Genomic DNA, 24,879 nt, shown 5'->3' with positions numbered 1-24,879 from the left:
TGCGGTTGCTTATCTGCTGCCTCACCTAGTTGGTTTGGGACCATGCTGGGCCTGCAGCTCCAGCTCCTGCAAACATTCTGCTTCAGCTTCTCTGAATTATGGGTTAGCTACATATCATATGAGCACCCTGATGAAGAGCACCCATTTCTTACCCAGGAAGCTGTTGTCATCTGAGCTGAGGGCTTGGAGGTGGGGAGACAGCCCAGATTCCAGTCTTCTCTGGTGGGTTCCAGCTCAGCCTTGCAAGTACCCACTTGTCCTCCACTTCATGTACAGTCTCCCTTCCCAGCTGCATGCCCTGTGGACTTTGTGCTATAGCACCAGGCATGGAAACAGCAGCCTTGCATAGACTGAGTGACTAGCTGGCCCACTGTGTAAGGTGCGGTCCTCATGATGTGTATTCCCTAGTGGTTCTCATTCGCAGAGCAGACCTGGGCAGGTACATAAACCATGGCTCTCTCCTCCTCACTATTTCAGTTACTACTAACTTAGAACACGCCACCTGTCTCTCACCTTCACTGCTGCTGCAACTTCTCTGTTTCCATTCCAGCCCCGACCATTCACTTTCCACACAACAATTAAAAAGGGATCATTTTCCAGTATGAATGGAATCACATCCCTTTCCTGATCAAAAGCCTCCCAAGGCTTCCCATTACTTTTAAGAACAAAATCCATATAAGTTACTCAAGGCCTGCCTGACTTGGCCCCATATGCCTCTTCTCCTTCTGTTTCCACATTCTGCCAGATTCCCTCTCTGATGCACACAGGCCCCTCCCACCTTCCTCCTCCAGAGATAGCCTAGAAAAAGAGATGAGTGAGGAGGACTTTAAGCAAGGCAAGAACCAGCCTTCATACCACAAAGAGAAGCTTATGGTAAGCCAAACAAGATGGAACCATGGATTTAAAGCTTTGTGGGTCATGATCTGCAGTAAGAAAATGTAGTTTACACACACACATACACACACACAGCCAAAAAGAGTCATTTCGTTAAACAATGTAATACAGTCTTATGTGGTATACACGCTGATATTTTCTTATATAACTAATATAGTAATGTATTACTTATGTAGAAAACATATATGTTATATATAAGTAATGTATATATTACTTACACAGTAATATAAAAATACTGACTTTTCCATGCTATTTCCTCCTCTCCCCTTCTCTACTTCTTACTCCTCCACTCCCTTTCCCTCAGAAAAATGTTGGCCCACTAAGTTTGATTTCATGATTCACTGGTGGGCCGTAACTTGAAGTTTGAAGCATATGAGATACAAATAAGTTTTCGGGTAGGGAGAGTAGAGCTTTCAGGAATCTGAACCCCGTGGACCACTAGAGAACAAGAGTAATTAGCTGGCGTAGGTCACTCACTTTGTATGAGATCCCTCGTTCAACATCTCATCTCCATTCTGTTTGCCCTTTTGGAAGGGGTTAGACCCAGGCTGTAACTCGGAATGCCTCCTGTGCTTCTCTATTCAAATAGTAATTTCTTCACGGTGTCGTCCACATTGTCTTATTCCCTTTCTTAGTGTCAGTTTCTTCACCTTAAAAGAGGAACAATAATAATCTCAACTTTATATAGTTATTGTGAAGATTATGTAAAGAAAAGTAATGAAAGAACTCAGCCTATGCCAACACCTAATAAATAGCGAACAAGGCCTCAGGTGTTATCAGCTTGCGAGGATTCACTGAATTAAAGTAAATTAGCCCAAGATCCCACAGTTTTTCAATGTGAGTTTTCCTGACCCAGTTTGGAACCACTTTGAGGTCAATGACGTCCCTGGGCAGATCAGTACTGGAATATCTGGGAGAATGTGACTTATACGCATGACAATAGTGAGCTTCCAAAGCAGAAATCCAAAACTGAACAAATGTGCACACCCATTAAAAGGCAGCACTGAGCACCCGCAGGCCTCCTGAGCAGGGGCAGAGTCTGCCCGTGTGAAACTGTCAGGGGAAGGAGCAGAACACAGGCTATCCCATGTGCAAGTCAGGCAGGTCCCCAAGAGAGAGGAAAGGGCGAGCCACATATATGTGGCTTCTGCACCCTAATTTATCATCTATCCAGACCACTCAATCAAACTTTCTTCTTATAGATAATAATGGTTTCTAGCTTTTGGCTTATCTTGGCTTTTGACATGCCTTCTTCACTAAGCTTAATCATTCCTAGCTTTCAATTTAAAGCCTGAGATGTGCAACTCTTCCTGTCACTTCAACACTTAAAGGGCTCTGTAGGACTATTACTTGGCCTAATTTCAATACTTTGTGTCTCAGGGAATAGGGAGGCCAGAGGAGAGGGAGAGAGATATGGGGAAGGCCAGTCAGCGGAGCAGTCAGAGCACACACAATATTTATTAAGTTTGCCAACTTCCATGGATGCAGTTCATGGCACACCAAAACAAATACAATAGTAACATTAAAAATCACCAACCACAGGTTGGGCGTGGTGACTCATGCTTGCAATCTTAGCACTTTGGGAGGCCAAGTCAGGTGGATCATGAGGTCAGGAGTTCAAGACCAGCCTGGCTAACATGGTAAAACACCGTCTCTACTAAAAATACAAAAATTGACTGGGCAAAGTGGTAGGTGCCCGTAGTTCCAGCTATTTGGGAGGCTGAGGCAGGAGAATCACTTGAACCCGGGAGGGGGAGGAGCCAAGATGGCACCACTGCACTCCAGCCTGGGTGACAGAGCGAGACTCCTTCTCAAAAAACAAAAACAAAAACAAAACAGCAGATCACCATAACACATATAATATTAACAAAAAATATTGTGAGACTTACCAAAATGTGAAACAGAGCACATGCTATTGGAAAAAGTCATGCTCGATGCAGGATTGTCACAAACTTTCTTTTTTTTTTTTTTGAGACGGAGTCTTGCTCTGTAGCCCGGGCTGGAGTGCAGTGGCCGGATCTCAGCTCACTGCAAGCTCCGCCTCCCGGGTTTACGCCATTCTCCTGCCTCAGCCTCCGGAGTAGCTGGGACTACAGGCGCCCACCACCTCGCCCGGCTAGTTTTTTGTATTTTTAGTAGAGACGGGGTTTCACGGTGTTAGCCAGGATGGTCTCCATCTCCTGACCTCGTGATCCGCCCGTCTCGGCCTCCCAAAGTGCTGGGATTACAGGCTTGAGCCACCGCGCCCGGCCTGTCACAAACTTTCAACATGTAAAAATGCAGAATCTGCAAAGGGCAATAAAGGAAAGTACATTAAAGGAAGGTATGCCTGTATTCAGCATTTCTCTGAATGATTACAGAATCTTGTTTGCCTCTGTGTGTGTGTGTGTGTGTGTGTGTGTGTGTGTGTAGCATTTCAAAGGACTCTTGGTTCATGAAATAGTTTTGAAAAAACACAAGGATGGACAATTACTTCTCTTCTCTGACTTTCACTTTCTTTTCACCGAAAGTCAGTGAAATGTGACTTTCACATTTTCAGATGATACCAGTAGACCCTTCAAGCAGATGCCATGTTGTCATGAGACTTTCCCCGCTTTGGATCTCCAATTGTCCTTAAAATAACTTAAAACTGTTTGTATTTAGTTTTAGGCAAGAATGTTCTAAGGAAGTATGTGAGGATGGTAGTGTGTAAGTGTGGATGTTATATATAAATTTTAAGGGGTGGTTGGTTCTCTACGATATAATTGGAAAGAACTGGCAGCTCACTCATGCATGGGTAGCCCAGCCATTAAAAGCAACCATTAGTGATAATAGCTGTGACTACAGCACATTCCAGTTAGCCCCTGTAGAAGGCAGAATAATGGACCCACAAAGATATCCACTTCCTAGTTCCAAGAACCTGTGAATATGCTATCTTATGTGGAAAAATGTACTGTGTGGATGTGATTAAATTAAGCACTTTCAGATGGGGAGACGTTCCTGGATTATATGGGTGGTTTCTGGTGTGATTACCAATGCAACTCCAAGGGGCCTCGGAAGTGGAAGAAGCTGCAGAATAGAAGAGACAGAAGGAAATGTGACTGTGGAAGAAAGATCTGAGAGACAGGGAGCATTGCTGACTTTGAAGTTGGAAGGGTCCCAGAACCAAGAAATATGGGCAACCTCTAGAAGCTGGAAAAGGCAAGGAAACTGGATTCCTCTCTAGGATGTTGAGAAAGGAACACAGCTCTCTTGACTTTAGCCTAGTGAGATCCATGTTGGGCTTGTAACCTACAGAACTTCAAGATAATAAACTTGTATTATTTTAAGCCACTGGGTTTGTGGTAATTGGTTTTGGTAGCACTAAGAACTTAATATGACCTCATGGGAAAAGACCCCTGGCTCTTTGTCCCTGGGATAGCCTGGACATGCCTTTGCTTCTGCACCACTGGAACCCATGAAAGGAATTCCTGATTTTTTCTGATCCCGAGTGTCTCAGGGCCCCAGGGACTACTAGATTGCCTTCCTGCTCCCTCTTCTGGAATGGTGAGGGCTGAGATTCCTGCTTTCTTTGGGGACAGAGGCTCTTCTCTCTCCTCCATTCAGGGTTCGAAAAAGGCAAAGGGCAACATGAAAACTTGTTTAATTGTTCTACTTGCTTCTGGAAAATTTCTTTCATTTGGAAAGAGGAAAAGGAAAATAATCTTCAACCAGTGTAAAACTGATTCTGAATAATTATCCTCAGGGTTTGATCTATCTATATTGCCCATCTGCATAAATCAACGTCTTGTCTACTCTCAAGTTCCCACAGTTCCATCATCCCATTAGAGAGTGAGTATGAATTGCAACATAACAGTGTCAAATCATTCCTTAAGCCCCAAGATTTCACAGACACAAAGTTAAAGTGATATGTACACTCTACTTATATACTTTACTTATTAATTTATTTTTCTCTGAGAACACATAGTTTTACCTCATTAGAAGCCAGAGGCTAGATTAGATCATTGACTTCAAGTTTGTGCCCATGATCCATAGTAAGATGGACATTTTATATCACAACCCAGTATAGACACACACTCATGAAAACTATTATGAAACATTTTTACCCTTGTTAAATGGAATCATTCTGATATTTTCTGTTTCATTTAAAAAATACTGTTTAAAAATGATATCTAAAAAAATACTGATTGGGCCAGGCATGGTAGCTTGTGCCTGTAATCCCAGTACTTTGGGAGGCCAAGGTGGGTAGATCACCTGAGGTCAGGAGTTTGAGACTAGCCTGGCCAACATGGTGAAACCCCGTCTCTACTGAAAATATAAAAACTTAGCCAGGCATGGTAGCTCACACCTGTAATCCCAGCTACTCAGGAGGCTGAGGCAGGAGAATTGATTGAACCTGGGAGATGGAGGTTGCAGTGAGCCAAGATCATGTCATTGTACTCCAGCCTGGGCAACAAGACTGAAACTCCATTTCAAAAAAAAAAAAAAAAAAATACTAGTTGTAATCCACTAAACTGATCTTAGGACCCACTTATCACTTGTGACCTGCAGTTTGAAAACACCATATTAAATGGATCTTGGATTGTCTTTTTTAGTTCTAGAACTATTGTAATCTTGAATAATTAAAAATATTAAGAATACAGCTTTGACAGTCTCTGCCCCCATGCCTCATCTTGAAGTGCTGATATATTTAAATACTTCATTAGTAAAGTGTCTTCTTATTGTAAGTTAAGGAATTGCCCCATTCTTCTTTGTAACTTTGTTAGAGATAGTAAATTCAGTTACTGCAAGGATAACCACAATAGGATCTCAAAAATTATATACTTGAATATATGATTAAGCTTAGTATTTTAATATCAAATTATAATTTTTGTAACTACCCTGAATGTAAATGTGTTTATAATTACTTTCTCAGCTTAATGAAATTTTAATAAATTGGACATGGAATTGATCCTTCAAGGAAACCTTTTTCATAATTAGAAATTTTTCTCAAACTCGGTGGATTGATGTTATTGGCTTTATCTTTGTGATTGTGTTTATATAAATTGAAACATTGCTCTCAAACTTGAAAGGTCAAATGGGTAGGAATTAAATTGGTTCAGTCCTAATGTATTTGAAGAGACAGATTTTGAAATTTCTAGGAAACAGCAAAATAATATTTTCACTCCAACTGTTTCTTTGAGCTATTCCTATATTTCTGTTCTCTATCTTTGTATCACATACCTGAACAGTCCAGAATATCAGCATTACCATGCCATAAAGTGTTTACAATTCTGCTTTGGGCTGACATCTGTTACAAACAGCCCGTTGCTTATAACAACATTAAGAAAAAAGCTTTTTATGAAACACAGATAGCACCTGTATCACAAAGGCGAATAGTACGCATTATTCCTTTGAATGAAAGCTTATCTCTGAGCCAAATGCTATACACTAAATAATAATCATAATAAAAATCTACCTACTGGCAATGCAGACCAATATACAAATATCTTGTTACAGTATTTTCTATTCAGAGAATAATGTAGACATCTCTTGAGTACCTTTTTCTTTTCTGCTCTGCATACAAATGGGAGAATTATTGGTTTTGTTCGATAAGGTGCTTGGCATATACAATGGGGCCAAACCAATTATCTTCTTGGCTGACCTATTTTAGAAAATCCTGCAGATTTGTGCATTCCATGAGGGAGTGTTTAACTATGACAAACAAAATTCTGATCAATACAATCTGATCAAGAGGACTACTGTTTTTCTTACAAGATCATTAATTTGCAAAGCTTCACATTCCGGCTCAACTTTTGGAAGTACCGTTCCGCTACAAAAAGGTTTTTTAAAAAGTTGTTAAAATTTGTGCTGCCTAAACCCTGGGAAAAACAAAGAGCCAGCTGGGAAAGAATTTGGTGGAGAGCAAGTAGTTCATAGAAAGTCACCACTATCAGTTTCTGTCCCAGGATGGCAACAGGTGTGGCAGCTTCTTCTCCCAGCATTAACACTGACTGACCTGATGCACCAGCTGCCCTTCTCAGAGGCAGCGGCTAGAGATCACCTCCTCCTCTGCTTCCAAACAAGGTGCTCCATGCCCTCACCCTTCAACCTCTCAATTTATTTAATCTCATCTCATCAAACTCCTCTCCCTTCACTACTGTTGGGGTTTTGATAAATGAGAATTCTAAACCAAATGAGAAAAAGACACAGACATAAGATAGGGTGTCAAATACTCAATTTATGATTGGTAAAGCAGGATTGGAGGTTGTGGCTTTGACCTAAGATTTAACCGTGGAAAGCTTTCTCTTCCATCTCCTGAAGGTATAGGATCTACCCTAGTGGGTGAGTTTGCTAATTGGAAGAGGGAAGAACAGAGAGGAGAAGGAACATGGCCTTTGGGCTCAGAGGTTCTGAGGGAAGGCCAAAAAGAGCCTGGATAATGATCCATCTCCAAAGTTCACCAATCAAACCCTTTTTCCTTGGGAAAGACAGAGTTTCTCTGTTATTTAACGTTTCTGAGAAGTGTTCTTTTTCCTCCATTTAAAATAATGAGATAGATATGTCTTTTTTCTTATTATAGAAATTTCAGCAATGTTCTAGATATGAGTTCTTTATTGGCTGTATTTATTGTAAATATCTGATTCTCGTCTGTGACTTGACATTTCACTCTCTCAGTGGTATCTTTTCATAAACAGAAGTTCCTAATTTTAATGCAGGTCAGTTTGTCAGTTTTTTCTTTTTTTTTTTTTTATTATACTTTAAGTTCTAGGGTACATGTGCATAACGTGCAGGTTTGTTACATATGTATACTTGTGCCATGTTGGTGTGCTGCACCCATCAACTCGTCAGCACCCATCAACTCATCATTTACATCAGGTAGAACTCCCTATGCAATCCCTCCCCCCTCCCCCCTGCCCATAATAGGCCCCGGAGTGTGATGTTCCCCTTTCCCAGTCCAAGTGATGTCATTGTTCAGTTCCCACCTATGAGTGAGAACATGCGGTGTTTGGTTTTCTGTTCTTGCGATAGTTTGCTGAGAATGATGGTTTCCAGCTGCCTCCATGTCCCTACAAAGGACACAAACGCATCCTTTTTTATGGCTGAATAGTTTTTTCTTTTTGACCTGTATTTGTATATTCAATGTAAGAAATCTCTGCCTATCCTAAAGTCATGAAGTTGTTCTTTCATCTCTAATAGTTTACATTTATCTCTATGAAGAATCCAAGGTTGATTTTCGTTTATGATGGATATAGGGGAGAAGATTTCTTTTTTTTTCCTCTCATGAATATCCAATTTATGAAGCACCAGCTATTGAAAATACTTTATCTTTTTCCCATTCCATTGTGGTAGTACCATATCATAAGGCAGGTAGCCCTATAGGAATGGGTCTGGCTGGTGATTTTCTTTTCTGTTCCATTGCTCTCATTGCTGATCATTGCACTCCTGTCTTATTTACTGTAATTTTATAATTAATTTTAATACTAATAGTGAAGCCATATTACTTTGCACCCCTTCTTCAAGATAGCTATTCTTAGCCTTTAAAATTTTGATACCTTTAAAATTTTGATATGAACTGTAGAATCCCACCTAGGATTTTTATTGAAAATGTATCAACTCTAGGTCAACTTGAGAAGAAATGATGTCTTTGCAAAACATTTTAACATGTATCCCTCTATTTATGTCTTAGTTTCAATTACTAATCATTGGTGCCTTTCTATTAGGGATCTTGTGTTTCTTTCCTCAGATCTATTCCTAGGTATTTGATGTTTTTGAGGCTATTTTAAATAGGATTATTTTTAAATCTTCTAATTTAAAAAATCTGAGTGATTTGTTTCTAATAAGCAGAGATACAATTACCTTTCTGAATTCATGTATTCATTCTAATAGTTAATATGTAGAATCATTTGGATTTTCCGTATATAATATCATGTCATTTATAAATCATAGCATTTTTGTCTCTAATTATTATACCTTTTATTTCTTCTTCTAACCTGTTTCACTGGCCAAGATCTTGAGAATAATGCTGAAATAAGTAGTAAAAAAATGGACATCCTTCTTTTGTTTTTGATTCAAAATTCTCGAGTATTTCACTATTAAGTATGATGTTTCCTATAAATTCAATTTGTTTTGGTAACTATCCTTTATCAGATTAAAGAAGCTTCCTTCTGTTTCTAGTTTGTAGATAGTTTTTACTATGAACAGATGTCACATATTGTAAGATAATTTTTCTGTATTAATTGAGCTGATCATATGTTTCATCTACTTTATTCATTTAGTGTGGAGAATCACACTGATTGATTTTTCAAATGTTAAAGTAGCCATGCATTCCTGAAATAAGCCCAGGATGTGCTATCTTTTATATATGTGGTCACGATATATTGTCATTTTAATATGTTGCTGTATTTGAAGGGCTAAGATTTTATTTAGAATTTTTAAATTTATGTTCATGAAAGAGTTGAACCTGTAATTATGTTGTTTTGTAAGATGTCTTTGTCCTGTTTCGGTATCAAGATTATTCTGGCCTTGAAAAATAAAATAAATTGGGAAATGTTACTTCTTTTCTTATTCTCGGAAGAATTTTTGTAAGATTTGTCGTATTTCTTCTTTACTGTTTAGAAGAATTCAGTGAGGGTGTCATCTGGGCTTGGAGATTTTTCATGTGGGAAAATAATTTTGCATTCAATTTCCTTAAGAGGTATAAGGGATATTTCTGGTTTACATTTTGAGATTTAGAGAGCTGGAAAAGGTAATATTCCAATCCCTTGCAATGAAAAAATTGGGCAAACTGCCAGGTTCACAACTGGTTTTTGTTGTTGTTGTTGTTGTTGTTGTTGTTTTAGACTGAGTCTTGCTCTGTCGCCCAGGCTGAAGTGCTGTGGCATGATCTCGGCTCACTGCAACCTCCACCTCCCAGGTTCAAGTGATTCTTCTGCCTCAGCCTCCCAAGCAGCAGGAACTACAAGCACATGCTACCATGCCCGGCTAATTTTGGTATTTTTAGTAGAGATGGGGTTTCACCATATTGGCCAGACTGGTCTTGAACTCCTGACCTTGTGATCTGCCCGCCTCAGCCTCCCAAAGTGCTGGGATTACAGGCGTGAGCCACCATACCTGGCCAAGTTCACAACTGCTTTTGAAAACTTTGGAGAGATGAAGTCACAACAAACTGTCACAAAATACACAAAGAAAGGGCTATCTACAAGGACAGATAAGATGAGAGCTCTGACTTACCTGGAGTGGAAACAACCAGACATTGACTGGTAAAAACAGTTCTGCTAGGATGTTGGCAAATGGATAGAGGTCAAGCGTGCCCTGAAGAGGGTAACGACCTTAGAGCCACAGCAATTGGTAGGGTCTTCCTCTGCTTGCAGGCTTTTGCTGCACACAAACCTCACTACATGCTCACAGCAACACTGGAGAGAGTTCTAAGAAAATAAAATGCAAAGAGAAAAAAATGTGAACAAAACAGAGCAGAGCATACAAAAGCTATGAGACAATAAAAAATAATTTAACATATGCATAATAGAAATCTCAGAATGAAAGAGAGAAAGAACAGGATAGAAGAAATGCTCAAAGAAATATTGGCTGGTAATATTCCAAAATTAATGACAAACATCAAATCACAGATCCAAAATGGCCATATAAAATAAGATAAAAGCTTTCCCCCTTAAGGAGGGAAGAAACTCCAAAACTTAGGCATATTATATTCAAACTGCTAAAAGCCAAAGACAAAAGGAAAATCTTAAAGGCAGTCAGATAAAAAGATACATTATCTAGAAAGAAATAAGGATAGTGATCAATCCAGTAGACCTATCACTAGAACTACAATAAATAAGAGGACAATGAAATGGCATTTTAAAGCAGCAAACAAACCAACAAAAATACCACTGCCAGAAAAAATTCTGTTCCCAGTGAAAACATCTTTCAAAAATAAGGAGAAACAAATATTTTCTTAAAACAACAAAAACAGAGGAAAGTTATTGCCAGCACAGCTACTCTATAAGAAAGCCTCACAAAAGATTCTGACAGTAAGCGTGAACCTAGATTCACACAAATAAAGAAACTAGAAGTAAAATATAAGTAAAATAAAATTGATTTTTTAGATAAATAGATGCACAAAAAGATAACTGACCATCTAAAGCAAAAATAGTAGCAATGAAAATACGACCTATTAAAATGTGTGGTATGCAGCTAAAGCAGTATTTGAGGAAAACTTATAGCATTAAAATGCTTATACAGTAGTCAACTCTTATCTAAAGGGGCTACATTCCAAGACTCACAGTGGATACCTGAAAGTGTGGATAGCAATGAACCCTGTATATATTATGGTTTTTCAATCTGATAAATGAGATAGCTGCCAAGTAACTAATGGGAGGGTAGCTTAGACAGCCTGGAAATGCTGGACAGAAGGATGATCCTGGGCAGAATGGTGCAAGATTTCATTCTACTACTCAGAACAGTGCACAATTTAACTTATGAATTGTTAAAACTTATGAACTATTTATTTCTGGGATTTTCCATTTAATATTTTGTACTGCAGTTGACTGAGAGTAACTGAAACTTCAGAAATTGAAACTGTGGATAAAGGTGGGGAGCAACTGTATTAGAAAAAAAGAAAGGTCTCAAATCAGTAATCCAAGCTTCCATCTTAAGAAATTAGAAAAAGAACAACAAATTAAACTCAAAGCAAACCTTAGAAAGGAAATAATAAATACAAGAACCAAAATCTATAAAACTGAACATGGAAAAACAATAAAGAAAGATTTACAAATTCAAAAGTTACTTCTTTGAAAAAAATCAATAAAATTAATAAACCTCTAGGAAGACTAATCAGGCAGAGAGACAGAAAGAGAGAGAGAGAAAGAGAGAGAGAAGGAGAGAGAAGATATAAATTACAAACAGTTTTTAAACTTTTCTATAAGTCTAAAATGTGTTTGAATACATGGTTATAAAAAGATATGGAGATATTTTCTCACCATGAAAGATGACTGTATTATGTACTCCATAAATGTTGGTTGAATCGAGTTGGACTGGCTGCCCTGGTAACATGGAGCAGAGATTGAGAACAGGAAATAAATAGTTTGGTATTTGCCAAATTTGTTGCTTAAAAGGTCAAGTACTATTTGTGAATTAAGGGTTTTGTGTACAGCTTAGTTTGTGAAAGTCAGGGTTTAGAATATAAAATGATATATATTTTTAGTTATTTAATGAAAAATATTAGAATTACATATTTGAATTTTGATTCTGTTCTTTTTACCAGAAAAATAATTTATTTGAGTCTAATGTAGGGCCACTTAAAAAGTTAGCTGGGATTTGACAGTAATAAATGAATTTGGTATACCTTTTGAAGCTTGTTGGCATTAGCGAGCTTTGCCAAAATATGCCTTTGACCTGAGTTTTAATGGGTGTCTTATCTAGGAAAGGGTCTATTTCAATTCTATTACCTGGAATTTATATTTATAAATTCCACTCTTTCATATTACCTTTTTACATTATAATTGCCTACATGGCTGTTGTAGTCTCTTGAATAAAAATGCTATCTATATTCATCATTAATTTACCCAAGAAAGTAAATCATTGCTTGCAAATAATTCAATTCCCAGAGTCTATCAGGTCCTTCTGTATTGAACAGGTGCGGGACAGCACAAAACCCTGGTCCTGTTCAGTGTCTTTTTGTTCTTGAGTTTCACTGAGAGAAGCTCATGTTATTTTAACCTTTTCCTACTGTGCCCGGCCATGAAGAATTCTTTGAAGCTGGTCTGAACGTGTTTTGTTTTTCTCCGGTAGAGTCCCATTCTCCCACAATTTGTGTTCTCCTATCCCTTTGCAAGTTGCCCTATGTATGCATTTTTCTCTTCCCCTATTCACTCTCAAGCTTTATCATTTCACTTTGACTTTGGCTTTCTTCCTTCAAACTTTCTGCTTTCATTTGACAAGCCCTCCAGGGGTAGGAGCAGAAAGATTCAGGAAAGTAATGACTGAAAATAGATGTTAAATTCCCGGGATTGCTCTGTTAGATTAATTAGTGCTAAAATTTTTGATGGTGAAAAAAAAAAAAATCTGTGTTTTGAAACAAAATTACCCAAGCTGTATATAATACTATTTTGCCTTCAAAATATTTGTTTCTACAACCATAAGTGGAATTTTCCATGCAGCGCTTTCTGCTTCTCCATCGGCAGCTGGCGAGTTAGCTTCACTTGTCTTTAGTTAGCTTTAATACACTCTTTAGCTACACAAAGAAAATGTCCTTTGAGCCAAACTGGAGAGTACTGGATTGATGGAAATCTAAAGTCTCATGTAGATTCATCCTTAATGTGTTTTGCTCTGTTACTTGGACGAATACCAGCTTTATGGGGAGATAGTGAAATGCTAAAGAAGTTGAAAGACAGAGGCAAAGGAGGTGGTCAGCAGGGAGGTGGAAGACAGGGTAAAATGCCATTCCAATACTTTTTAGGATGCCTGACATCACCCAAGACCTTTTAGATGAATGATTTTCAGTGTTTTATATCACATTTTACACTCAGACTCACAGGGGCACATGCAAACACTCACACACATTTGTAGGCACAGGTCTGAAACACAATTTCCTAAAACAGTCGTTCCTTATGCCTGACAAATGCTGATATTTTCTATTCTATGTCCTCTGAAGTTGCTGGTCACAAATGACTAAATTAATTTTATGACCTATTGATCAGTGGCAACCTGCAGTTTTCATAAAAGGGCTTTAGAGCTATGGACAATTCATTTCTCTGCATAAATTCTTACATTTTCTTTTCTTTTAATAAACCTTTTCATTGCCTTCTTTCTCTTATCTCAAGCACTGGCCAAGACTATTTGTTAAATGGATCATGACTTCTCATGACCCAGTTAAAGGCTTGGAGATGTAAATAAAGGGAAGATTGAAACCCTGAAATCTCAGGGCTTAAATATCAGAAAAGTAAACCCACAGACCAGATCTGTTGGGAACAAATGGATGATTATGTGACAATGAGGAGGAAGGGATAAACGCCGTTAATCACAGTCAGAAGCTGAAGGTTTAATACAAGCGAAACCCACATTCTGTTCAGAAAAATTCATGAATTACACAAAATAAATATTTAGATTTAATCTAATAAAGGTACATTGTATAGCAGGAGATATTCACGATCCCTCCCTCAATGGGAGAGAAATGAACTCTAATAATATAATTGAACCCATCCATGAGACAACAGGGGTAGGTCCCATTACAGGTTAATGTCACTCCTGAGAGGTGGCCCCATCCCTACCCCAATCAGAAAAGCAAGGCAAGTCTATTTTACATATAGGGGGACCGCTGATCATTGGCGCTATCTGTAGGGGCCTCAGCACCTTACCTTCTGAAGAAAAAACTTTCTGCCAAACTTGGAAAAGGCACCTAATACTGAAGTGGTTCTCCACAATGCACTGCACTTGGAACCACATGTGAACTTTGTAAAAATACTGACTCAGATGAACCATCAGGGTGAGTACAACTTAATTGAAAGGAAGCAAAATGCTTGCAGTATACTAGGGGAAACACACATCAAAAAGGAGATCTGACTGAAGACCCCCAACTGACCTTCAGCCTTGGCCCTTCTCATCCCACTCCCGCCCCACTATTCTGAGAACTTGAGAAGCAAAGGGTGTCAAGACTCTAGCTGAACCTCTGGGAAGTCCACACTCTTGCTACTCAAAGTGTAGTCCACCCACCAGCAATGGCAGCATTACCTGGGAGCTGGTTGGAAAGGGATGCGGGGTGGAGCAAATGGCAGCAGCCCTGGATGTTGCTGAGGAAAGAGGGGGATGACCCTATCCCCAGGGGCATGTTTTAGAATAGATAGACTCAAGGTAGAGAGTAACACAATGTCTTTTCCTTACCCCTGCCTGACTGAGGAGAAGAGGGCATTGTCCAACATTTGGCCTTTTTGGATAAATCCCACTATAAACAAAACTGATAATGAAATTTCTAAGTCATATGACAGGAAAAGTTGAAGGGTTATTGCCTTTCTACAGTACAGTGTAAGGTCAAGGAAATTTGTCTGTTTTATTCACTGTTGTATCCCTAATACCAAATTCGTCTTTATCCTCCCTACCCTCATACAGACACACACTCTTGTCCACACACACAAAGGCGAACTCCATGCATCGGTTTGGATAGGAGAAGCTATGCTGCAGTAGCAAACCTCAACACCTTCTCATTCACATGCAAGTTCAATGCAGTTCAGCAGAGCAGCTCTGCTAACGATAGCTACCTAGGAAGCCAGGCTGCTGGAGAAACTATCTCAACATGTGCTTTCAAAGGAACCATGGCAGAGAGAAATCAGATTTTAAGGGTTTCCAGCCAGAATGGCGTAACACTTTCACTCAAATTTCCTGGGCCAAAGCAAGTCACAGTGGTCATGCCAAACTTCAGAGGGGACTTGGAAGTGAAATTATACCATGAATTCAGAAGGAAATGAAGGGGAAATATTTGGTGAACCACAATAATGGTTACTACTGCTAAATAGAGCTTATGAACCAAGTTCTATGGAAACACAGATCTGAGAATAATTAACGTTCCTAATAATGGTAAACAAGTACACCTTTAAAAACACCTTCAAATGTGGAGTTCCAAAAACACTAAAGTTATTTTTTATATAAACTCACATTAATTTTATAATACAGAAAAAGTACATTTTAGCAGTAAGTCATAATGTTTCTCTGCTCTTTTCTCATGTATTTCTCCATGTGTAGAATGTCCCCCTTCCTTCTTTTGTGGGTGTTTGACAGATTCTTGTAGTATCATTGTAGAAATGCTGGATTCTGTAATGTTAGGGAGATTCATAGGTGGTGAATGATTTGAGGTTGTTTGGATGATCTCTAGTAGCATGCCAAAGTTTTCTTTCTCATTTGATGATTTTTATCATAGACCTAGATGAACTCAGGGAAGACATACATACCCTATTTTCAGATAACATGATATTGAGAGGGCTAAATCATATGCTGGTTGAAAAAGATCAGAATTCAAAAGATCATTATTCAGAATAATGGTGTACTAGAGAGGTTGGAAAAAATCACAGGATGACCTTAAAGGCAAGTGAAACCCTTATTTTCTGGTCAAGAAGAAAAAAACGCAATCACATAAATACTTCGCATATTTACATATCACTTTGCTCTAATACAGATGTACGGCAACTTCTAAAGACATAGGAAATAAAATAAGGTGACTTAAAAGTCGTTGAGACACAATAAAGAAAATAAAAGCTAGGGCAAAGAAAGAACCAAGGAAAGAGTTAATGGTACCCATCAAAATGATGTACTTGGTATGGGAAAGTGCATAAAAATAATATTGATACACACAGTATCAATGTAGATAATTGTGTATGAAACAGAGTTCTTTACAGCTCAAGATGGCTTCATGACAGAGATGGCAAGTAGAAGTCAGCTTTCTTTTCAATCCTGAGTGATTAGTAAGTAGATTCTTGGAGCAGTGTGATGGGAGACTGGGCTTAGCAGGAACTGATTTAGCCATAAAGCAGTCATTACAGGAGATGGGGAGAGGTGGCAGTGTGCTGAGTATTTGCCATTCCAAGAACAAAACCCTTCATTTGGTGCTAGAAAATGTATACAACCAGGAAAGCAGATGTCTAAGCAAGATGATGGAGAGTGACGGGCTGGGCTAGGATTTAGTTAAGTGGCAGGTAGAGCAATGACGAGCTCGTTTGACACCCAGATCAACCCGCTCCTTTCTAGTGTGTGGAACCTACTCTGGGTCCCCGTTTATAGGACCCACAGCCTCCCTTGTGGGTGTGAAGGTAGTTTCGTGGATGCTGGAATGGATTTAAGTGGGTTGGTATGGGAAAGGCAGGCTTTCCATGCCAATCTTTTACTTTGGAATTCTTGGCACTCTTGGAGAATCTTGGTTAGAATGCCTTCTGCTCCCATTCTCTCTCCTGGAGCATGACTATACATCATGCTAAGACAGCTATTGCACAAGACAGAGTGGAGGATTGTTCTCTTTCAAAAATTACCAGAGCCCCAGCTCTCCCCATTGCATTATATCTGCAACTGTCACCCTCAGGAATCCAGAAGAGGGAGATGTGTCCAGCACTGTGAGTCCTGAGTCTAATTTAAGTTCTGGGAAGGTTGTCCCCTTCCTCAAAATGTAGAACTTGGGGAGAGATTTACATGGATCAGATAGCATGGGATGAAGATGTGCCAATTAGCTTTTGTGGCATATGATGTCACCAAAACCTAGTGTCTTAAAACAACAAACATTTCGGCTGGGTATGGTGGCTCACGCCTGTAATCCCAGCACTTTGGGAGGCCGAGGCGGGCAGATCACTAAGTCAGGAGATCGAGACCTTCCTGGCTAACACGGTAAAACCCCATCTCTACTAAAAATACAAAAAAAAAAAAAAAAAAAATTAGCTGGGCATAGTGGTGGGCTCCTGTAGTCCCAGCTACTTGGGAGGCTGAGGCAGTAGAGTGGTGTGAACCTGGGAGGCGGAGCTTGCAGTGAGCCGAGATCGCACCACTGCACTCTAGCCTGGGTGACAGAGACTCCATCTAAAAAAAGAAAAAAACAAATGTTTCTTATTCCTCATGATTCTGTTGGTGACCGTTTCTTCTGGTTTGAAATGTTCAGCTGATCTTGGCAGTTAGCTGCTGGGTTAACTATAGCCAAGTGGCCTAAGATAGACTCACTCACATGTCTGGTTCTTTGCTTGATCTCATTTAGATGAGACTTGCCATACAGGGTTCCCAAGAGTAGCTAGAGGGGGCAAGTCCTAATGTACAAACACTTTTCAAGTCTCTGCTTGTATCTTGTTTGCTACTGTCCCCTTCGCCAAAGCAAGTCATAATGGCTAAGCCCAAATTCAAGAGGTTAAGATACAGCTCCACTACTTGATTCAAGAGGGGAAGATACTGACTCTATCACTCCACCTTAGGAGGAGCTACTAAGTCACATTGCAGAGGCAAGTATCTAGAAATGAGAGCTGTTTGTGGCCATTTTTGCAGTCCACCACAGAAGAGAAAACCTAGCTCATCTACCCTGATGAGCCACATCAATCCTTCCAGATTGTTCTCCTATCCCTGCGTTTTATAATTGGAGCTGGAATCCCAAATTCCCATTGAAACACTTTCAAGGATCTCTTATGGAAGATTTATTTCTGGACATTGAACAGCCATTATTGTTCTGCCGGAAATTGGGTTCTGAACCTTCAACATATGAAAGACCTTTATAAATACAACCCACTTATATTTGAGAACTGCCTAGCTCGTTGGCTGAAATGGGACTGCAGAAATGGGCTAGTATTTTTCTTTTAATTCATTCTGTACTCTGGCAGTAAGAATTTCCTTCTGAGGTGGATACAGATGATAACCTCCTGATTTGAGTTTGAAGTTTGCACTATTTCATTTTTGGCTGGTTATAGTCAGAAGTGCTCTTTTCATTGTAGAGCCAAATGATTATTTATACTTCTCTTGGATCATTCTTTATATACCATTAGCAATGACATGCAAAGCACAAGGGATTGAATATTTACATCCAAAATTCTGAAGTGAGTATTCTCCCATTGGCAAATACAATTCCTCAGGGCTGTAAGACCTGGTAATAAAGAACCATATGTTATGGTGGATTGTATGTTGCTACAGCAATGGCTTTCGAGCAGCTGAAGCTCTGAATCCCCCTGCTGCTTCCTCTGCATCTCGGTGTGGCTAAGGGCTGGCTGGGGGTTGCCTATTAAAGGACCCTCAAAGACAATGAAGAAACATGTTTTTGTTTTTCCTAAATACTATCTTCTCAGAGTTCTTGTTATAAATGATGTCTTGCTATAATCTACAGCAAGGCAGTATTCAGGGCTCAACACAAGACATATTTCACTATTTGTCATCTAGGGAGATTCTGAGCTTGAGGTTGCCCTGATAATCCTGGAGCAAAACATATATTCCCTGGCCTCAATCAGCTTACAAACTCATCGGGGAGTAGTAGAGGAGCATAAATAACTATTATAGCAGAGAGAATATTCTCAGTTCCATAAAAATGCAAAGAAAGGAGCATGAAGTTCCAAGGAAGAAAGCAGCAATATTGTTCAAAAATTCCATCCATTGCACTTATTACATGACATTTAATAATTTATTTTTCTTTTCCCTTTGAATGCAGAGACCGAGGCTCTCTGGGTTTTATCACCTCCAGTGCCTCCCAAAGTGCCTGCCACCCAGTAGAATAGATGTCGATAAATGTTTGCAGAAAGAATAAACAGATGACTACATTGATCCACTTAGCAGAAGGAAGAAAGGCTTTGTGGATGTGGTAAAACTTGAAAGACACTTAAAATAATTGGCAGATAGTGAATTTGGGAGAGAAAGCATTAGTGGTAGAGGGCATAGATGGAACAGAGAAGTGGCAATGGGGAAATACAAGACATTTAAGAGAAAAACTAATCCAATTTGGCTGGAGTGTGTTGTATACGTTTGGGTCTTGGAGCTTCCAGGATAAAGCTGAGGTGTGCATCAAGGCGTGTGAGGTGCCTCAGTTCTCTTCCACTCCTGTCCTTAAGGGATAAGCTTCAGCCTGTCCATCCTGTCCTCTGATCCAATTGGATATTTGGGCAGGGATGGAATTCCCTATCATCCCAGCCCATGGTTAATTAGGCATCCTCTTTACCTGCAGTAAGTGGCAAATAATAGAAAAGGATGCCTTCTGTTGGGATTTTCTCATGAATACGTTTCCTCTGTCCATTTACAATTGATTATACGCTCTTTAAGGAAAAGGGCATAATCGTGTACCTCTTTGAATTCCGGATTTCTGTATCTTGCACAGGGAAGGTGAGCAACAGCACTCTACTGAGTATATTGGTGCCCTTTCCTACATCATTAGCAGTCAGGTTAAAATCTGTTCCAACAAAAAGAAAAAAGCAGATTCCAACTGGAGATCTGGGCAGAGTAAGGCAGAGCGGTGACAGAGTGAAGAGCCCAAGTGAAGTCCATGGTGCCTGAGCCCCTAGATGGTGACCATCATCATCATCATCATCATCATGATAATAATGGCCCCAAACTCAATGTGCTCACACTAGGAGTCAAGCTCTGTGCTGGCTACTTCACACAGTCATCTCATTTTATCCTCCCAACAACTTGTGCAAGAAATGTATCCTCTCTGTACCTCAGTTTCCTAATCTGTAAAATTTGAATAGTAATAGTAGATCCTACATCATAGTGTTGTTATTAAGGACTGAATGAATTGTTATTTGCTAAAGGCTTAAGTACCACTCTGTAACTGTTGACTTTTATTACTATTACAATCCCCATTTTACCAACGGTGAAGCCGAGACACAAAAAAGGTTAAAAAAACTTGCTCAACATCACATGGTGGGACTCAGCATGCTGACTTCAGGTTAGCCGTTCTATCCCATGAAGAAACGGACCCTCTTGTGGGTCGTTGATGGTCCATTATGATTGCATCTTTCCTGGTCTCATCCTTAGAATAGTCTCACTGGAGACTGATCCCGACAAATAATCCTCAAGGAACTGCTTTTTTCTTTTGGTTGGAACAGATTTTAACCGGACCACTAATGTCAGAAAGGATGCCAATACACTCAGTGGAGAGCTGCTGCTCATTTTCCCTGCGCAAGATACAGAAATCTGGAATTCAAAGAGGTACACGATTATACCCTTTACCTTAAAGAGCTTATAATCAGTGGTAAACAGACAGAGGAAACATAATCATGAGAAAATCCCAGCAGAAGGCATGTTTTTCTACTATTTGCCACTTACTGCAGATAAAGAGGATGCCTAATTCACCATGGGCTGGGATGATGGGGAATTCCATCCCTGGGGCAGAGGCTAGTGTGGCAGGGGTTGTTGTGGGGTGTGTGTGTCTGTGTGTGTGTGCATGCACACATGTGTGTATGCTTGTGTGAAGAAGACCAAAGCATTAAGGAAAGAAAACAAGGCAGCAAAGGGTAGCTGGAGGACTGAGTATGTACAGCCTGACATGAGACATAGAGTTAGGATTGAGTCTATAGGTTAAAGTGAACCCCACCATCTCATCTGGCACTTCAGATCACAAGGCCTTTACTATTTCCATCTTGCTTTTTCCTAAGTGGGTGTAATTTCTATACAGGTTCACCAAACCAGGAACTCTACAATATTTGGGACAAAAGCCTTTGTTATCTCCCCATTGTTCATTTCCAGGAAGTTCTATCAATGTTTAAAAAAAAAAAAAAAAAAAAAGCTTCTAACATGTGCATTTGGGTCAGTATTCTTCTAAAGGTGAAGAATAAAGGGACTCAGCCCTAGAAGAATATCCTCTAATTACTAGCTCGCTATTTTGATCTTTGGCTTAGAAGTAAATGGCTTCCCTTTTGGTCATTTATTGATTTCCTCTTTGAAAGTTTTTTGTTCCCATATATCATCATTTTGCACACATCTTGCCGGACCCCTGTTCTCGATTGCTATTATAAATTTTTCCTTCTTCTCATACATTGTTCAAGCCATTTTCTGAGTTAAAACAGATAAATAAGAAACTATTTATTTATTTATTTCTTCCAGATGTCTTTGCTGGACCTGAAACTGCCATTTCCTAAACTTATCGTATTTGTATAGTCAAAAATTATTTTTAACTTTGCTTGGCTTGCATTTAAATTTTCTTTCTTTCTTTCTTTTTTCCCTGGGAAGTGTCCTAGTCTGCTTTTCTTAAATGCCTTTCCCATAATTTAATGAAAAGGGACAAAAGTAGAGGGAAGACATTGAACAATGGCCAATGGGGAGGATAAAAAAAATACCCTTTACATGTGGTGACTTTGAAAGATTAACTTTTCAAGTGTAACCATACATATAAAACCACTACTGTTTTTGTTGCTTTAAAAGCATAGGGTAAGAGTTCTCTTTGAAATGATTATTAAAACTATTAAATAATTATGTATACCCTTGTTATTATGTCAGTTTAAAGGTTTATTACACTGGGTAAATCCGAGGAACATATTGGCTGGTAAGCCGGTTGTTTTCTGGTTTCAGGTGGAATTGAAATTCAGCTACATTTTATTCAGAAACTAAATTCAGCTACATTTTATTCAGAAACTAAATGATGCTATTTACCATTACATAGGACTTCTCTTAGCAACCAATTTTCTTTATGCGACTAAAGATAATGTTAGTAGGAGCCTCAATGTCTGGTTATAATGGATTCAAAGCCAGCATACTTGAGAAGAAGTCTGTGAGTAAGAATGTTCCAGTTGTCTTTGTGTTAGTAGCTTTAATCCAGGGATGATAAGGAAGGGAAAGGAATTAACATGAACTAGGGACCACTAATAAGCCAGGCATTTTTACATTTTATGATTTCTATACTCCCTATAAAGCCACATTTTATCTTCCTTTCTTTGAGTTGAAGACTCTGAGGCTCAGAGAGGTCAAGTCACTTGCATAAGGTCACACAGCTAGTAAATGGCTGAGCAGAGGTGGACTTTAGATGTATCTGACTGTAAGGATTGCCATTCTTCCACTGAAAACCAATGCCTCTACCTGAATGGAAGGGTATCTTTTTTGGTAGGAAGGAGATATATTATAGAATGGGGGTATGGGTTGGGCAGCTGGTCAACCTGAGAACAAGCCTTGAGAGATATTTAGGCCCAGAATCTCTCACTTCTCTCTTCCTCCTCCCCTGCATGACTACCTCTAGGCCTGTCATTTTTATTTTCCCAAGCCCTGGTCTCCGGAAAGGATTAACAACACTGTCAGTGAATAGCTAAGGAAAGTTCTGTGGACAAAAGCGCCAATCAAAAATAATTTTGATCTTATCATTTCAAGATGACAAACACTTTTTTGTTTTTGAAGGTATTCAGCTTTGACAAAAAAGTCAATCTGCACAACATGCGTTAGCAAAACATCATCCTGGGCAAAACAAAACAAAAAACAATTATTAGAACATCTCTATGAAACTGGGCATCTGTATGGTACTATATAGAGGGTGACAAGACACCCATAACTGCTGGAGAAAGTAGCCGAAGACCAGGCAGGGCAATAAAGTGAAGCCAGACAGAGCCAGAACTCCGTGTACAATTGTTCAATCCTTACAGCCCAGGACAGTGTGTGGCCGTGAGTGTCTGGATCAGCAGCTTGTAGGAGCTAGACTGCCTGGGTTTGACACAAGCTCTCCCACTTACGTCACTGTGAGTGAAGATAAGCAATTGTGCCTCAGTTCTTCCATCTGTAAAATGGGAGTAATAAAGGCACCTATCTCCGTAGAGTTATTCTAGCCAAGGCACTTGGGATGGGGCTCGTTACATAGAAAGCACTGTGCATAAGTTGGCTTTCAAGCATGCTATTGAGCTGCTTTCTCAACTAATCAGTATCCAGTCTTTGGAGGATACAAGCACTCATTATGATCCTATTTGTGACAATAATTAGGAAGAACTGCTTATTGAAAACGGATTTCAAAATTGCATGGCAATTATTTCATTTATCTTTCATTATTTTGATGAATTCTTCAGTGGACAAGATAAACTGAAAGTTTTAACTATATTTGTTTTCAGCACCTACCACCGTATATGGTGTACCATCTGTGGATTTATAAAATATTAGTGAATTATTGATTGAGCCCTAATCTTCTGACAACTGTTTAAATATTGGTGTTTTAAAGTACTGTCATTGAATACAAATACAATTTAGAGTCTTTCTCTGTTTTCTCTCTCCCCCTCTCTCTTCTCTGGCCATAAATCGTTGTCTATTCACTGGGTAAACAACATCTGAATTCCCTGGTGCTCAGAAGCCCACTGATTTCACTAAAAGGTTGTCTCATCCAGCTCTGAATATGGAGTCTGGTTTCTGAATGGCTGGCAAGATTTATTTTCCCTGGTGATTGGAGCTGGTATATTTTACCAAGGCAAATCCCCATGTGACAAAGGAATAAATACACAGAGAAGAATCATTTGCATAAAGTAAGTGAACCCCATCAATAAACTCTATTTATTTTGTTATCAGAGAAATAGCCCTGTGCCCTTATCCATCAGCAGACAGTCGCTCTGACCTTTCTCACTTCAGTTCACACTGGATTGCACTACCTCACCAGCAGCCAATCTACTCTGAAATCAATGTCCTGGTTTCACACCAGAGGCGTTGACCTCCATAAGCAACAGACTTGTGTGGCAGAGGACATTGCCATTAGAGGAACCATGTCTTGCAGCCTGGTCCAATCAGTTGCTAGCATAAGATTCTTGCTTACTTACTTGCTTTGTGTTGTTTAATTCAGAGTTGGCAAGAAGGTTTAAGGAAAAATAAGGGTTGGCAGGGAGGTTTAAGGAAAACATAGATAGAGCAGAGTTTAAATCTTGGCCTTGTCAATTTCTGGCTGTGACAATGTGAGCAAAAGTTTTGACTCATCTGAGCCTCAGTTTATAAATTGGTAAAATGAGGATAAATAAAATTGACTGCATAGCATTTTGTGAGGATTAAAAAAGGCAATACAAGTAGTGTCTAAAATAATACCTGCCACATGGCAGGTGTTAGTCAAATGATTTTTACCTTGTCTTCTCTTTTTCTTCCCTGTTCTCCTCCCTTCCTTCTTTCCCTCTCTTCCTTCCTCGTATGTGATCTTCCATTTGCCCAGGGCTTCCTGTGTGATTCTAAGTTATAGCTTCTAGGGCTTGTATCAGGAAACCACACCTTAGGTCCCTGGATCCAGAATTTTGAACATCAACCTAAAATTTTCCCATCAGCCTTCAGCCTCTCTTCCTAGCCATGGGATGCTCCTCAGTACAGTTGCAGTTATTAGCTCAGTTCTTTAGGGCTCATCTTTCTCTGAAACTTAGTGATCAATTTACTTTACCCCTGAAACTACCCTTGTCATCTTTGGGCAAAATCACCTGCAATCAGAAAAGTTTGGCCTCTTCAGTAGATGTTCAACACATGCTTGATAAGTTGGAACTATCAAGGCCGTGTCCCAGGAGCTCAGAGAGTATGATATACTGATTCTGGGAACAAGGTGTTTTAGGAATCATGTTAATCAAGTATATCAACATACCTGACTTGCAGAAGACAGTTAAGTGTCAG

General features: G+C 39.4%; 1 long non-coding RNA gene across 1 annotated transcript in view; it reads left to right on the top strand.

Moving 5' to 3' along the window:
• Positions 1–20,496, top strand: part of LOC139357298 (uncharacterized) — a 101,867-nt gene extending 81,371 nt beyond the window's left edge. Inside the window, exon 4 of the long non-coding RNA XR_011610250.1 lies at positions 20,388–20,496. This is a non-coding gene — a long non-coding RNA (uncharacterized lncRNA). The remainder of the gene's footprint in view (positions 1–20,387) is intronic.
• The last annotated feature ends 4,383 nt before the right edge of the window (positions 20,497–24,879 follow it).

The sequence above is a fragment of the Macaca nemestrina genome, chromosome 11 (genome assembly GCF_043159975.1).
Source record: "Macaca nemestrina isolate mMacNem1 chromosome 11, mMacNem.hap1, whole genome shotgun sequence".
NCBI classification, from domain to species: Eukaryota; Metazoa; Chordata; class Mammalia; order Primates; family Cercopithecidae; genus Macaca; species Macaca nemestrina.
Note: the sequence above shows the minus strand (reverse complement) of the source record. Positions and strands in the feature narration are given on the sequence as shown.